Below are 16,757 nucleotides of genomic sequence, written 5' to 3'. Positions count from 1 at the left end.
TCCAATCGTAATCTCCATTGCCCTGATACACCCCATGTAACTGACGCTCAACTTTCTAATTCATCAGAACAGTTATCATAGGCCTTTCGGCCCAAAAACCTCGTGCAACCAAAAAAACTTGATTACACAGGAAATATGTGCGAAATAGTCAAAAAGACTGAAGGGGCAGACTTCAGGAAATATTACACCCGCATTTAAACGATATCGAGTCTGCTCCTCCACAACATTATCGCAATCGGCAATCACGGCTTCCCGGAGTTCTTTATATAATGACCTCATGACATCGCCGATGGCCGATGGGCCGATCCTCCTGCAGACGCGATATGGCATTAAACAACAGTTGATATTCTCGTCAGGTTCGCAACCGTTCATCGCAATCGGGGTTTGCCCTTGGCGGAGCTCGGATGCGATATCGCTATCGGCGATTGCAAGTCGCACAGGGTCAGGTCCGATGCGATATCGCTATCGGCGATCGCAAGTCGCACAGGGTCAGGTCCGATGCGATATCGCTATTGGCGATCACAAGTCGCATATGGTCAGGGCCTTACACTATATTAACTTCACTCCGATTTCCCGATGCGATAATCACTATCGGTGATCGCAAAGGGGCCGCTTGACACACTGTAATGCTCGCTTCTGAAGTGCCGATGCGATGTGCTGGACCCGATAGGATCGCAAATCTCCCGTGCATATATTTTCAAGTCCGGTTTCTTCCTGTGATAGTGTAACGACATATATACGTGAGTTTTGGCCTCCGATAGTGTATTTTTGGGGATGCATAGCTTGCTCGCCGATAGTGTTAAGGCCACTCCCGATAGTGTTTAAATGCATATATATATATATATATATATATATATATATGGGTTTTGCCTCTGATAGCTCCTCTTCTTTGGCATATATATATGTTATATATATATGCCTCCTTCATTTTCTCCTCTTACTTGGTCTGCTCCTCTTGGCTTCGTTTGCTTCTCAAATATTGCCATATTGACATCAATGACAATTTGTGTCCAACAAAAATTTCCATGTCAAAATATTTTTTCTCTTTGCTTTGGTTGAAGAGGCTCGAGTTTTCTTACTTACATCTTTGGAGTGTTTAGAATCTTCATGATCTTCATGTTATTAGCCTATTTTTATCCCTAGGGTTAGTACCTCTAAGTTTCCACATTGTTGACCATTTTCTTGAGCCTTTGATCACTCTTTATCCTAGTTTTACTTCCCAGCCACACTAAGGGAGGCCTATGAGTGCAGCTGGAACTTTCCAGCTACACACAATACCCATCTTCCATTCATCTATAACCGAAATCACTCAGTTTTGTGCATGCGACTAGGAGACTTGTTCTAGATGCTTATGGTTCCTAGGAGATCAATTTGAGTGATCACCTTATCTGACCTATTTGAGCTGGATAAGACACATTACTGGAGAAGCTTCTTAACTTCTTTTCGCCCTAAGTGTCTATAGCCACACTACTGCTATCTTGATTCAAATCATGAGAGACACATTCTTCTTTGAGGCCATATTGTTCATACTCGGGAGACTTTTCTATAATTTGGAGAGAAGAACCAAAGTTGATGGTAAACATTTGTCTCATGTATATGTTCCCTTCTCTTGATGTTGAGAAATGGAAACAAGAAATTCCAGTTTAATTTGTCCTTGAATTAAACTGAGAATTAAAATTGAATTATATTCTCATAGCAACTTGTAAATAGTTAATTAGGTTTAATTAACTTTATTAGCTTAGGAATTTCGAGTTGGAAGTCTTTCTGTAGTCATGTATATGTTCTCCCTAAGTTTTAGGGGTCTGTTAGCGCTGGAATCTACCTTAGGATGAGGGAAGGCAAGACTCAAGGCCACATCAAACCACGCTCAACCTCGTAGCTAGCCCTACGAGGACAGGAGAGGGCTCTCTCCGGGTCAATCTCGGCAAGTATAGATCATAGTTTTTGGGGAAAGCATGAAGAAAAGAAGGTAAAACAAGAGGTTTATACCGATCTGGAATTTTACAAGGTATAGGGGTATGTACAGAAGGTATAGAATCAATCTTGGTCTCTTGAGGTTCATCAGTTTTAAGATGGTCATCACAAGATTTAGAAGAAAGGTCTTGATCAAGCTCAAAGGTATGCAAATATTTGGTATTCACCATCTTCAAAGGGAAGGAATCAAATGCAGGCCTGGGATCTTTTCTCAAATACAATATACTTTGCAAAGCCTTCTTGACATTCTTGGGAAAAGAGAAGAAATAATTTATGACAAAGAACAAAATGTCTTGGATGAAATTCCAAATTGAATACCTGATCTGTCCATGTTGTCCTTTCATGTTTTTGCTGGTCGGGATCATCCTCCAGTGGAGTCTTTGGATCTGATCTCGAAAATGATTTAGAGTCGCCAGGTGAATGATTTCAGCCTTGCCAGTGTTTGATTGTTGTCCACCATCAACAATCGGATCTGAACTTGATACATGTACTAGGGTAATTAACAAGTTAGATGTCACGTTTACAAGCTAGACCAGAGATTGACTGAAGCATCATTTATCTACTTCCGTTAATGCAAAGCAAAAGCGTTTCGAAGGCTACCTGGCATAACTTCAGGCTCCGTCTGTAGCTATAAAACAAATGACATCAACAAGCAAACCATTTTCTTCCCCAGTATGGCTGCCACTATGTTAGCGTTGGAATCTACCTTAGGCTGAGGGAAGGCGAGACTCAAGGCCACATCAAACCACGCTCAGCCTCATAGCTAGCCCTACGAGGACAGGAGAGGGATCTCTCTGGGTCAATCTCGGAAAAAGGTAATCGATGAGGCTTGATATGACTATATTTTCAATTAATCTTAGGCTAGGTATGAAGTACAAGGAGTTTGAGGTTGATTTTTGAGGTTTTTGTTGAATCAAAGGGAAAGGAAATTTTGGGTGCAGGGATGAGACACAGTTTTTGCAGAGGTCTATTTGGGGCAAGGTAGCCGATCGTCTTGATGCTTTTAAAGAGAATGAATGGGTAGATCTGACTGGTGAGAAGCTAAGGAGAGCAAGAAGCTTTCAAGGATTCTCCTTAAATAGATGAAAACATGGAAAATCAAACAAATTCATAGGCAGAGCATAACAATCTATGGATTCTACCTTAACACTTCATTTGTTCAATTGCAGAAGATGAGAGAAGGAAAATGATACACATGACAACTTACAATTACTGAAAGAATCACACCATCAACACATAAAGCCACATGGATCCCAAACAGTGCTGCAAAACCCTGGTCTTTCCTGTGCCAAAAATGTTGAAGTGAATGTACAATAGAGTGTCAAGCTTTTCCCAAGAGTCCAACCCTTGCTACTGACTGAAAATATACATAATATAGACCATGCCAACCTATCGCCTAGCCTCTAGAAGTCGAGCTCCTCCTTCTAGGAGCAGTTTGAACTAATTCCAAACATAGAGCTGAAAACTAGGCATCCAAACAACCTGCCTCTAAAAGAAGGGAAATTGATTCATTTCACTAAATTTTTGCTATTTTGTGAATGAATCATCTAGAATAGGTAAATAAGTGCCAAAGTTACATCATATACATCAAATTACATCAAGATAAGTCAAATATTACATCAGAAGGTGAAACTATTGAAAACTGGCCGAATTTCTGAGCTGGAAGATGAAAATTTGACCAAAAATCTCTATGCACCGTGCGCCTAAGCTCTATGCGTCGTGCGCCTTTTAGCCTGCTTTTTGGGCACTTACCGACATCAAAATCAAGCTCATGTTAGCTTGTTGGAAAGCCCTGGATGTCTGCTGTCCAGCCCAAGTAGAATTTCCCAATTTGGAGCTCATTTGCCCCTTCAAAATTTCATTCTCCCACAAGTACATCCTGCTGATGCAAAAGGTGGTAGAAACGTGATTTTCATGGTGTTTTTGACCCTTTTGATCATCCAGAACTTGATGAAATTCCTTGGCCATACTAGAGCATGCACAAATTACCATGACAAATCCAAAATTATAAAGTTTTCCTCCAGAAAGTGTCCCAATCATAAGTGCGCGCGTCGACGCGCTACGCGTTGGGCTGGAAAGTCTGTTTTGCAAGCCAACAATTTCAAAATGACAAAAATTTCTCCAAATTTGCTCAAATTCAGAGTGAAGACCCTCCATCATGTATCATGCCCAACCACCAAAGCCTCAGCCAAAATCCGAAGTGGATAAGGCCTCTTTCACCGTTTTAATGCTCTGCTCAACCTCCTCTTCAAAATCTTTATTTTTGCTTTACCGGCGTGCATGCGAGCCCAATAGTGATGTTTCATATGGCGAAGCATGTCTTTGTCTCTATTGGCCTTCGCCAACAACTCCTCCAGATTTCGATTGATTTTCTCAAGCCAAAATTGCCGCTCAAAAGGTGTCAAATCGCCTGGTCTTTTCCGAGCCAACTTTCGGTCTTCACGGATTTGTCGCAGCTCTAGAAGTGTGTGCTGGTCCTCTAGCTTCTTATTGCGCTGCTCCAAATATTTGATCACCCATTCTGCCTTCAGCAACTTCTCATTCAAGCTGTCAATCTCAGTCTTTTGCTTTTGGATGATCTCTTTCAGTTTCAAGCCAGGATAGCTCCCATCCACATCACTGAGTGTAACATCAATATCATGGCCTCCTAAAGGGCTCTCCTCATGCATCGACCTCTTGCCTTTGTCCTGAACTTGTACCTATGTGAAGAAGAAGGCGAGACCCCTTCCATGCCATGTGGAGATAGTACTCGTTGTGTAGCTGCAAATAAGGCCCTGTGGCCTCGCTGGTATGTCACATACACTGGAGCATTGATATGCTTGGTCTCAGGAATGTCATGATGATGTGAAGGCTCTCCCTCATCATGAACTACCTCGGGAGGCGGCTGTAGCGCTGTGAAGAAGTCATGGGAGATGAAATCCTCCCAAGTAATTCCCTGTTGTGTGAGCTGCTGTACCACAATGATTTTGATCAACGCGTAATGATATATACTGCTATGTTGCTATGCTGGGGTCTTCCTCTGTACAAGATATGTCATCCTCTCTATATTGCGATGCATGAAGTATGGAATGTTCATCATACGTACCCTCGTGAAATGCATCAACAAACGAATATGGTACGTATAGAGGCGCGAGAATATGCCCTCACAACTGAAATATCGAATGATAAGCTTCATCAAGGGTGCAAACTCATCCTTTAGGAATCTGAATGGAAATACCCTGCTTAGCTGCCTTATAATCCCAGGTTTGATGTATGGCTCATAGTAGAATTTTTCTAGTTGCTGTCTTTTGTTCCATTCCTCTCCTACATTTGGTATTCTGGTGGCCTGAACAATGGTCTCTGGTGACAGAATGAAATCTACTCCAGCAAGATTTACACGGCCATCATGTAAGTGTAGAACAAATAGACGAGCTAGCTCATGATGATGCTGAGTTTGTGAAATCAGCTCGCAATAATGGTAACATGAATGATAGCGAAAACAATCCATTGCAAGCGGGCAAGCATGCAATGGAGCCAAAGAAGTAGGTTCCTCCCTGAGATGCTTACCACTTTTGCCACTTCTGTGAGACCTTCGTGGCACATTAATCTCTGCTGTGGAATCACTGTCATACTCCTGTTCATAAACTGAATCCATCTCTGACATTGTGCTGAAATCAGACTGTTTGCAAAATGTATGCTGATATAGGTATAGTGAGGGCAAAAGTTTAGTGTATGCTTTACTCCCAAATGTGTCACATGTGTATCAAAGTATCATAGGAAATCCACAATGAGAATAGTTTTGCCAAATGAGTTTGCATGAAAAAACAGTCCTTAATATTTGTTTCAAACCCTAAGAAGTGAATTTGGAAATACACATAGGGTTTTACATCCCTTTACATTAAACAATTGTTTCTCCACATCAAAACACCATAATCATGTCCAAAATTCACTGGGCAAAGTAAAGAACCTACTTGCAAGCAGTTGGAGGCAATTTGGCATGAATCTGGATGAAGGAGCAAAAATTTTTGGCTCTGAGTTTGTATGCTTCACGCGCTTACCCAATGCATAGCGTGCAGTATGTGTGTAGCACGCATGCAATTTTGCACAGGCCGGTGAAGCCCAGTGCGTAGCGCGCTTCTTGTGCGTAGTGCGCCTGCTCTGTGTGTACCGCGCACTTCCCCTTCAACTCCACAACCTTGAAATGCTTCCACTTTGTCTTCAACACTCTAATTTGGTTTTGCTTTGGGAAATTTGTGAAAATGATTTGTTTTCCATGCTTTATATGGGTTATAAAATATCTCATTAAACCATAACCCACTTTTATAATGTTTGGCTTTTGGAACTTTATCATTTAATGCAATTCTGTCTTTGACTTTTCACTCTTTCTCTGAATCTTTGACTGATGAATGTCTTGACTTTTTGCAGGAATTTTGGCATTTGGCTTTGGCAAAAATTAGAGGCTTGCTTTGAAACTTCTTATGGTGAAACAAATACATCCATTACAAAAAATAAATTTGACAATTTCTAGTTCAAAACAGAGTTTTGAACTAAAAATGTTTTCAAATGTTTTTGAGAATAAAAATATGAAATGGGAACCTTTCGAAACCAACCTCATGGCCTGTGAGCTTTTATCACATGTATCCAAAGACTTGAAACCCTAGACTCTATGACTAAAGACTCTTTTTAACGAAAATAATCATTTATGACCATGATGACGTGACTTGAACTTCAGTGATTTTTGAGGAATTTTAATGAGGAAAGACAAGACGACCAGACCCTCTCATCAGTCAATGGCATGCCCCTAGCAGAATGCAACGAAGTGGAATGAGCGATACACCTAAGAATGATATGCAAAAAACAAACTGATCTCTGACGGAGGGCTGTAAGGACCGACTCTAACAGGGTCCAGTATGAGCTAAATTGAGTTGGAAATTAGATCACTCAGTTTACTAAGTTAAGTTTAGTTAAATTAGTTCTAAATTGTTTTTGGAACTAATAGAGGACTAACAATTAGTTGGTGCACTAATGCATCCACTAGTGCTACTGCAGTTAGCTGAATATTTCCTCATGAGAAACTCATGCATTTCAGTTCAGAGAAAGACCCAGTTGAGACTAGAGTGTAGGGACAATGTACTATCAGTTGTATGATTTAATGAGTTGTATAGATAATGCATGCAATCAGGAACTGGACCTAGTTTGCATTGCACAGTTTTGGAAGCATTAGATTCCCATTAATACGGGCTATTCAACCATAGAAATTGTGCAAGGAAATAGGGGCTTGGAGAGCTGCAGAAGTAGCTAAGTGTTGGCCAAGATCTTTCTGTGAGCTAAGACAATTGAGTATACTTGTGAGGAATTGTTCTAGTGAGAACAAGCATTGTATCTTCACTCATATTTATGATATATGCAATAAATATGTCAGGGTTTTGAGCAATGGCTTCCCTAGATACATCTTGTGTTATGTGCCATTGATTTATCTTCTTCTTGTTCATATTGTTTTCATTGATTTATTGACTTCCTCTGGTTGAAAGTAGAAGTAGATTCTTGTCCCGTGCTTTAGTAAATTGCATGAGCTTGTGAATCTACAGAATTTTCTACACTTGAGACCTATGTTTACAACTATTTGTTCATGTTATTACTTATTGCTTTGAATTGATGGTATTTTGTGGAAGATAACCTATCATCCTTTTTTGTTTGTGTTTGTGTGCAAGCTTAGATCAGTTGGAGAAGAACAAGATCTACTGGTTGGAGTGTGAGCATTCTACACCGAATTCAAGAGCCTTCACCAATCTGCGAGGAGGCTAGGTGTTGGTTCAAAACCTATAGAATTATGGATTGCATGAATGATTTCTTGTATGATCATATAGTTGGGGATTATATTTTGTATTGGTTTAGCCATTTGTTTTTTTGTTTGGTGATATTAATCAGGGCACATGATTATAGAGCAACAACTCCTTGTGTGTGTAAAAAGCCACAACAACTCTTTTCCAGGTAGGAGGGCCTAGAAAATATTAAGTGGGAGTGATAAAAAGAATATGAAATAAAAAAAAAATCAAACACACCCAACTAAACTTCTTAGGTGACAACTTGCACAACCAAAACAAAACATCGACACTTGCAATCAAAAGAACAAAAACAAGAATAAAATCACTCAGACAAAAGAGAGAAAACAAAAAATGGTTGCAAAATTGGAATCAAAAGCATATCTTAGTTGTTACCTATCAACTAAACAGATCTGAAAAATCAGATCCAAGGATGAGGACACTATCCCCAACCAAAGCACACCAAACCTCCAAGGAATACCCTAGAGAGAAAGGAAAAGCAGCATGCAATACAAACCAAGAAAAGTGGGTTTAGATCTAATATTTTCAACAATTGTAATACTAGTGACAACAAATGCACGAAACCAAAATCAAAATAGAGAAAAGAGAGAATTGAAAGCCAATTGATGAAGCAAGAAACTCTTTTCAAGAGAACAAATGAACAAATCCAATCCAACAAACAAGAAGGGATCATATTTGTAACATATATGGACTGTAGATAGAGGCTAAAATAGATCATACCGGAAAGAAGAGATTCCATAGGGTCTCTTAGGGTTTCTGGATTTATAGTCCCAACTGCATGGATGAGTGTCAGATTAGAGTGGTCATAGCTACATGAATAATAGGGTAAATGTGCAACCAACTAGTTCTAGTTACTCTGTAAGGCAACCAGTGGGTGTGGCTAGGGAGAAAAATATGACAATTAATCTTGAATCAACCATAAATTCCTCATACAGAGTTTGTTTTCAGTTATTTTTTTGTGGATGAAATTTCGAGAGGAATCTAGATATGAGGTTATTTCAATCAAATTATGTATGGAAAATTCTAGAATTTTATTTTAATTCCCAGATCTATTATTCTCTCATATAAAAAACAAAAACACAAATTCATATCTGAGATCTTCTCATATTTGAAGAAACTAATCATAGATCCAAATGAATCCATACAACCAAACAAAACTCAATGGAAGACCACAAAAACCAGATCCAAAGTGGAATAGAAGAAATCTCAAAGAAAATAGGGAAAAAGAGAAAAAACTCTCATTGAAAGCACCAATTCTTTTGTGGATTTTTACACACATAAGGAGTTGTTGCTCCGTAATCCTATGCCCTGATTAGGATCACTAGAAATAAAAATAAATGGATAAACCAATACAAGAGATAATCCCCAAATATATGATCATACAAGAAATTAGTCACACATTCCCTAATTCTATAGGGTTTGAACCAACACTTGGCCCCCTCGCAAATTGGTGAAGGATCTTGAATTCAATGCATAATCCTCTTGCTCGAACCAAGGGTTCCTGCTCTTTTTCTACTGATATAGGCCTACACATAGGCACAAAACAACAAGGATGACAAGTGATCTTCTGCAGAAGACCATTAACTCAAACCAATAAGCAGTAACATGAAAAAATAACTATAAACATATGTCTAAAGAGAATGGAACATATAGCTCTATTATTCATACATCAATGATACAAAGTTTTACGATAAGGTTTGGATCTCCTCTCCAAATTCCGAAAGAGTCTCCCCATTATGAGAAATATGACCTCAAAGCAAAATTTGTCTCTCAAGGGTTGAATCAAAATAACATCAATATCGCAATATAATTATCTCTCCAACTCTCTCTAGCTTGACCCTCTAGGATAGCCCAATATAATAGGATCAAGGAGCATGAATGTCGACACTTAGGGCGAAGAAAAGCTAATAATATTCTCCAATAATGTGTTCTAGTCAACTCGAATGGGTCAAATAAGGTGATGAGTCAAACTGATCTCTTGGGAACCATAAGCATCTAGAAAAAGTTTTCCAACCACATGCACAAAACTGAGTAATTTTGGTTGTAGCTGCATGGAAGGTGGGTCTTGCGTGTGGCTAGAAAGTTCCAACCACACTCATAGGTATACCTCAGTTCGGATGGGAAGTAAAACTAGGACAGAGAGTGGCCAAAGGCTCAAGAAAATGGTGAAGAATGTGGCAACTCAGACGTACTAACCCTAGGGAGAAAACTAGGCTGATAACACTTCCATATCCTCATCCCTTCTTGAGAGTGCATTTGCAACAACATTTTCTTTCCTTTTCTGTAGATGATCTCAAAATCATAATCCAACATATTTCTGATCCATTTTTGTTGATCTTCTAAATATAATCTTTGTTCCAAGAATTATTTAAGACTATCATGATATATTTTTACCTTGAATTGGCTTCCCATTAGGAAAGGATGCCATTGCTTCAGGGCATGTAGTATCGTTAACATTTCCTTCTCATAAATAGGTCTATGTAAATAATTTCTGTTGATTGGATGCTTTTAGAAGCAATGGGTCTTCCTTCTTGCATTAAAACAACACAAATGCCATTTCTTGAGGCATCACATTCCATAATAAATGTTTTTTTGAAGTCTGGTACAGCTAAGACCAGAGATTGGCACATTGCCTCTTTAAGAAGTTCAAAGGCCTTAGTTTCTTCTAGAGTCCATAAAAATACATCTTTCTCCAGTCATGTTGTTAGTGGTGCTGCTATTTTCCCATAATTCTTACCAAACTTGCGATAATACCTTTTCAACCTAAGAAACCCTCGGATATGCATTAAGGTTGTGAGGAATTTCCATTCCTTTATGGCTTTAATTTTATTAGGGTTTACCTTAACACCCTCATGAGATACAATATGACCCAAATATTCCACTTCCTATACCCCAAAGAAACATTTGCAGTGTTTTCCATACAATTGTTTCTCCTCTAATAATTTTTGCACCCTTTCAACATGTTGAACATGATCTTTCCAAGACTTGTTGTAAATTAGTATATCATCAAAAAATAATAACAAAAATTTTCTAAGGAAGGGTTTGTAGAGAAAGAACTCAGGCTAGGTTAAATTATAACTGCCTCTATCATTTTTGCAACCATGTATTCAATTTCACTCTTTTATGCATAGAGATATCTGTAAGGTTTGATGTTTAGAGGAACACGTACTAGAATCAAGTGAATACCATGTTCATGATTGCAAATAGGTGAGATACCTTTAGGAGTCTCCAATACCTTGGAATTATTGTCCAGGACTCTTTGTAGATATGGAGAAATGGATGACTTAGATGTTTGAACATCTAGTGAGCATAATTGTGCAATTACCCCTCGTTGTTCCTTATTCAAAACATTTGTCATGCTATTAGAGATGATTATATTCCTAGGTTTCCCTGTGCTACCACTTAATTCAATTTCCTTTCCTTCCCAAAAAAAATTCAAGAAAAGATCTTGAAAATTAAAAGCTATCATCCCTAAATATTGTAACCATTGGACTCCTAATACAACATCAACACCAACCATTGGAATGGAAAACATTGGAACATTCAATACATTTTACCCCATGGTTAGATTGATATTATGGCACTTCCATGATCAATTTATACTTTCTCCATTTACAAGCATCACTTGACACTCTAGTGCTGGGTATAGAAAGCAATTCAAATCCTTGGCTATCTTACAATGAATAAAATTATGGGTACTTCTTGAGTCAATCAACACTATTACATTTTTATTCTTGATATATCCTTCTATATTGAGAGTTTGAGGATTGATAATTCTCACCAATGCATTACGAGATATGATCAAATTCATTTCTTCTTTTTAAACTCCTGAGGTTTGTTCTTGTTATTGCTCAAACTAGTAAGGGTCCTAAGAGGGGATCCTATAGAGAAACTACTAGCTAAAGGGGAAACAATGGAGTGATAACCCATTGTCACCTCAGTTAAGCTTCCTTCTCTTTATGGGATTTTACTGATGGGAGGAGACCTAGTATAATAAGGATCACTATAATGAATATATCAATGATAGGATGAAAGGTGATCCCAAAAGGATATTCACAAGAGAGGCTTAAATATGCGGCTTGGTTGCTTGGGAAGCAAGGTGAAAGGCTCTCTAGGAAGGGCTAGGGTTTGAAGGTATGACTTGGAAAGGATATTCCTAGACCTCAAACTCCTTGTGTAAACTTGGTTTCTAAATGGTCTTTGAAGGATTAGCTTTGATAAGAAGCAGGACCACATGGAACCAAGAAAACCCAAAATTAGGTAAAGGGTATGGAGTTGATCACCCAATAAGGGAATTGACCTAATTAGGGAGGAGAAGAGGATCAAGGGACATATTTTCTTTGAGGTTTGAATTCAATGATCCTAATGAGGACACTAGCCAAGGGGAAACTTGGGAAAAAAAAATGTTCCTTGAGCTAGGGATTGCTATATCTCAAGATCCCATTGTTGGATTTGCTTCAAATTCGGAGGGCCTATAGAGAAAACCTCACAGTAGTTGTGGAGCAAAAACTGAAGTGTTTGGATGGATATATTGTGAGATAATTGATGCCCTAGGTGACCTATGTAGGTTAGGCCTAGAAAAATAGGGAGGTGAAAATAATAAGCGTTGAAACTGATCACTTATGGAGTATTAATGACTTGTCCTTTGGTAGAGATGGATTCAAGGAGAATTTATGGTTTAGAAAGAGTTCACCCAATCAAGGAGGCCTGAAAACAAATTCACATGGCATTATGGAATGAAAGCAGTTGCTTCAAGGAATTTATACTTCGATTTGCAAGAATTGATGACTTATCAAGATGTATTTATCACAAATTTACTCTAGGAACATTCAACCATTCATACATGGCCCATGACATTATGCAATGCTATAAAAGACCACATTTTCCACTAATTCGTATAGGAAAGGAGTACATTTCAGACTTGTATAGTGAAAATCCGAGCAACATTCATGTCACAAAGTAAATAACAAGAATAAGAATGAAAATATACTTACATGTACAAAAGAGTATATCCAATCATCAAACTATGCTAATAATGAAGCTCCAAGATAAGAGAGAGATATCAAAACATCAAAATTCATCCATAACACCCAAACTCATCCTCCAAAAGAGATAGTGAAAATCTCACAAGAGAAAATAACCCAATCCAAGTGATGATCATCAAAATGAATCATCTTACCTCTATTTATACACTCTCTAATGTATTCGATTTAGCTAAATTGGCCTAATTGAACCTTGTTGAGCCCTAAACTTGCATTTTTCCTATACACTTTCCTAGACTCTTTCCATTCACCTGGACCTCCTAAGCTATCAACATCATTGCATATTAATCATAAAAGAGCACTTAAAGTGGTTTTTAACTATGTTTTGTGTTTGCTGTTTGAACTAGATTTTTGCTCATTGAGCTACGAAATCCTGTCACTTTCCGCAGCTGTTTTTGTTAAAGTCTACATTGCAGGTGTCATCAGGCAAAGCGAGCCACATGGGCAAGTTGGAAATGACTTGGACATGGACTGAGTCCTATTGGCTCAGTCGGATTGATTAGGGGAAGTCGTGGTCAACGATGGTCAAGCGGTGGTCAAATAGAAGAGTCCTACGACAACAAGACTCCGTTTCCAAGCACATGAAAGATTTTCGTGGTCGTTTCTAGATTTCTGGAGGCACGCTGACACCTGTAGGCTACCCACGATGTGAATCCAACAAGCCGTTTTCAATATATTGCATAATCTCGGCAGTGTTAGCGCTTGAGATTTCACCCTAGGCTGAGGAAGGTAAACCTTCAAGGCAACATCAAACCATTTCACCTCGTAGCTAGCCCTACGAGGTATGAGAAGGCTCTCTCGGGTCAGATTCGGTAGATCTTTCAATATGATAAGCTGACCAATTAGGAATAAAGATATTAGGCTAGTAAACTGATTAGGAAGGTTGATTTGAAGTTTTTGGGGGTTTTTAATGACGGGGTTTTTTCTGGGCTGCATGGGCAAAATCACAGTTCGAACAGAGAAATATAATGACTACATAGATTATTAACTGAGGCAAGGTAGGCAAGCAATTTAACACCAAATCTAGATTTTTAAATGGGATGGCAAGACCGGTGAGGAGCTAAGGAGGGCAAATAATACTTCGAATCCTCCTTAAACAGAAGAAAACATTGAATTGAACAAACTTATAGGAGGAGCATATAATACTATGAATTCCTACCTAATCACTTCATTTGCTCAAATAGATATGATCATGAGGTGAATGAAACATAACAGTTTACATATGAGACAAAGGGAAAAACTTATGCTAAATCAACATACCACATGAATCTCAGCAAACAGAGCTGTGAAATTCCATTAAATTCTCTGTCATAAAACTGTATAATAAAAAGCTCTCTGCTTCTCCAGCAGCTCCCAGCGCTTCAGAAAAACTCCCCTCTCTACACTCTTTTTTTCACAAATGAATTTTTAATACAATAAGTACATCTGCTGCCCAAAACAGGGGCGCTGTTTTAACTAACATCACCAAATATGAAACAAAAACCAGCTGGGGGAAAACCAATCGACCCCAAGATGAGGGATTTGTTTTATTATCCTTATTAACAAAATAAACTAAAAATAATCAGCGCTTCCTGAAGAGAGAATGGCGCTCTTTCCACTGAATTCTGTTGATGGTTTGGCTAAGTTCGAGGCAAATCTGGTGCTAAAAATCTCATGAAATCATGACTTGGCAAATCCGTTTCTTTTGAACTCCTCTGATGGCCGACACATGGAACGCAGATCCAGTTGAAACATTCATTAAAGTCTGGGAAATAGGAATCGAATCCTATTATGCTGTTCTGGCGCCGTTTGAATAGCACTGAAACTACACCTGTCAACCCCTCTAAGAAAACATTTAGTACTCCTTGGTTGTGAGAGCCTTGCCCTTGTTGTCGCCTTTCAATTTCTGCAACAAATTCTTCATCAAAAACAAAAACGACAACTCTGAGCTGCCTTGCTGAACTGGGCTGCAGCATTGCTTACTGCGAACACTGTGTTATTGAGAAAATTCCTTGTGTCTTGTGACCATGCCATTCCCTATGGCTGAACATCAAAAGCTGGCTTAACGAACTTGGCATACTCTCTCAACGGTGTCATGTTTTATCCTCCTAGGTAGCTTTACATCCGCATCTGTGTCAACAAAGATCTTCATGTTCATCATTTCCCGGACACGAGGATCATGACATACTAAAATTCCCTCTAAAATAATGACATCTGATGGATTCACCCTGCGGAAGGCATCTGTGTGATCAAAACTGTACTTTTGCACATGTTCCAACTCCTCTGGGGTTAAACCACGATAGAACGAGTCTTAATGAACAAGAATGACACGATGATCATGAAGCTGTTGAATGATCATATTACAAACTGTAGTTTTTCCAGAAGCCGTTGGTGATTTATGAGTCACAATGATTCAAATAATGAAGCTGCATTGTTGATATGTTTTTCACTTTATTTAATCCACAGATTAGATTATTTGCATGATATGTGACCGCAGGTATTTCAGGATTCACCACAGGAGTAAGTAGCATTTTGGCATTGCCATCAAATGCATCACTCATAAGCATCGTGAATTTATGATTTCTGCATGCCGCCCTCAGAAACCAGTACACTAATATCCTCCCCAGGGCTGAAAGAGACCGATTGAGTCACTTTCCTTATCGAACCTCTGAGAATTCATCTTCAACTCCATGAAGAAATGCTCCAACAGCGCTAAGGGTGAAAAGATCTAATCCTCTGCCATGGCATGCTAGGTCTTTATCGCCCTCAGGAGTTCCATTAGAAAAGTTATTTGATACCCTCCTTGCTGATTGGCACAAGATTGTTTATCAAAGAACAAATTATATTAATAATATCGACCCTCAACGTCTTTTCCATGCATCCATAAATTCGAGTCATTTCAACAACTGGGGAACCATCAAGCTCAAGTAGCTTCAACGTCAATGCTTTGTTGAATGACAACATCCGACTCAGCAACTCTAGGCTTCCTACCAATTCCTCATATTGCTGATCACTGGATAATTCTTGCATCAATCTTATGAGCACGATCAAAATACCAGAATGCATGCTACGCATTCAGAAGGCCAGGTTCCTTCACACAGTGAAGACAGCAACCGAATCATAGGCAAAATCTCATATGGAAAGTGGTCCCTTAATGTGAAAAGCAAATTTCGAATTGGCCCATCAAGTATACTCTCACGATCCCAGAACTCTGAACAAAGACCCTCCTGGCCAGAAAATATCTCACAAATAATATCCAAAAAATCTTCACAGTGCTTTCTTCGATCTGGCTAGCAAAATCATATGCGGCAAGAAATCCAGCCATTAATGTTTTCACCACACTCTTGTATCCAGCAACTTGACCCTGTGCATCGAAGTCTTGAAAAGCCTCACTTTGAAGCATTTCTAGAATAATATTAGGCGTTCCACTATCATAAGCTTGGCGAATGTAAACTAAATGACCAATCTCCAATATAGTAGTTTGATTTTCTAGTGTTGGGAGCATGGTGACAAGACAAATAGCCCATGTAAATATTAGAAGACCAGACTCAGGATCCTCCAATGAATTAAGACCTGATATTGAATTGTCAATTTCTTGCAAGTCCTCTAATGAAAATGCATGAGTGCCCTGACTGAAAGGAACATTATTGTAGACCATATAAAGAAGGTGTTCAAGATCCAAGACTTCAATAAGAACTAGAATAGCCTGATATCTGACATGCTGTGCATATTTCTGCGCTTCTTGAGAAACACATACATGGCATCCAATAGTGCAGTCTTTGTATTATCCGAAAGAAAATAGGGAAAACTGTCAAGTGAAACATCAATATCCTTCCATTTTGTCAGTGCCCGCTAAAGTATCTCTCTATAGATCTGACATTCTTTTGGCTTGTGTAGGGACAGGAGCTTGAAGTCGCTGCTGTCTTTTGAAGAGCTGAAG

Source organism: Pinus tabuliformis, chromosome 7 (assembly GCF_031772625.1).
Source record: "Pinus tabuliformis cultivar Carrire ecotype Pingquan chromosome 7, CPIR1, whole genome shotgun sequence".
NCBI classification, from domain to species: domain Eukaryota; kingdom Viridiplantae; phylum Streptophyta; class Pinopsida; order Pinales; family Pinaceae; genus Pinus; species Pinus tabuliformis.
This window is presented reverse-complemented; position numbering follows the sequence as displayed.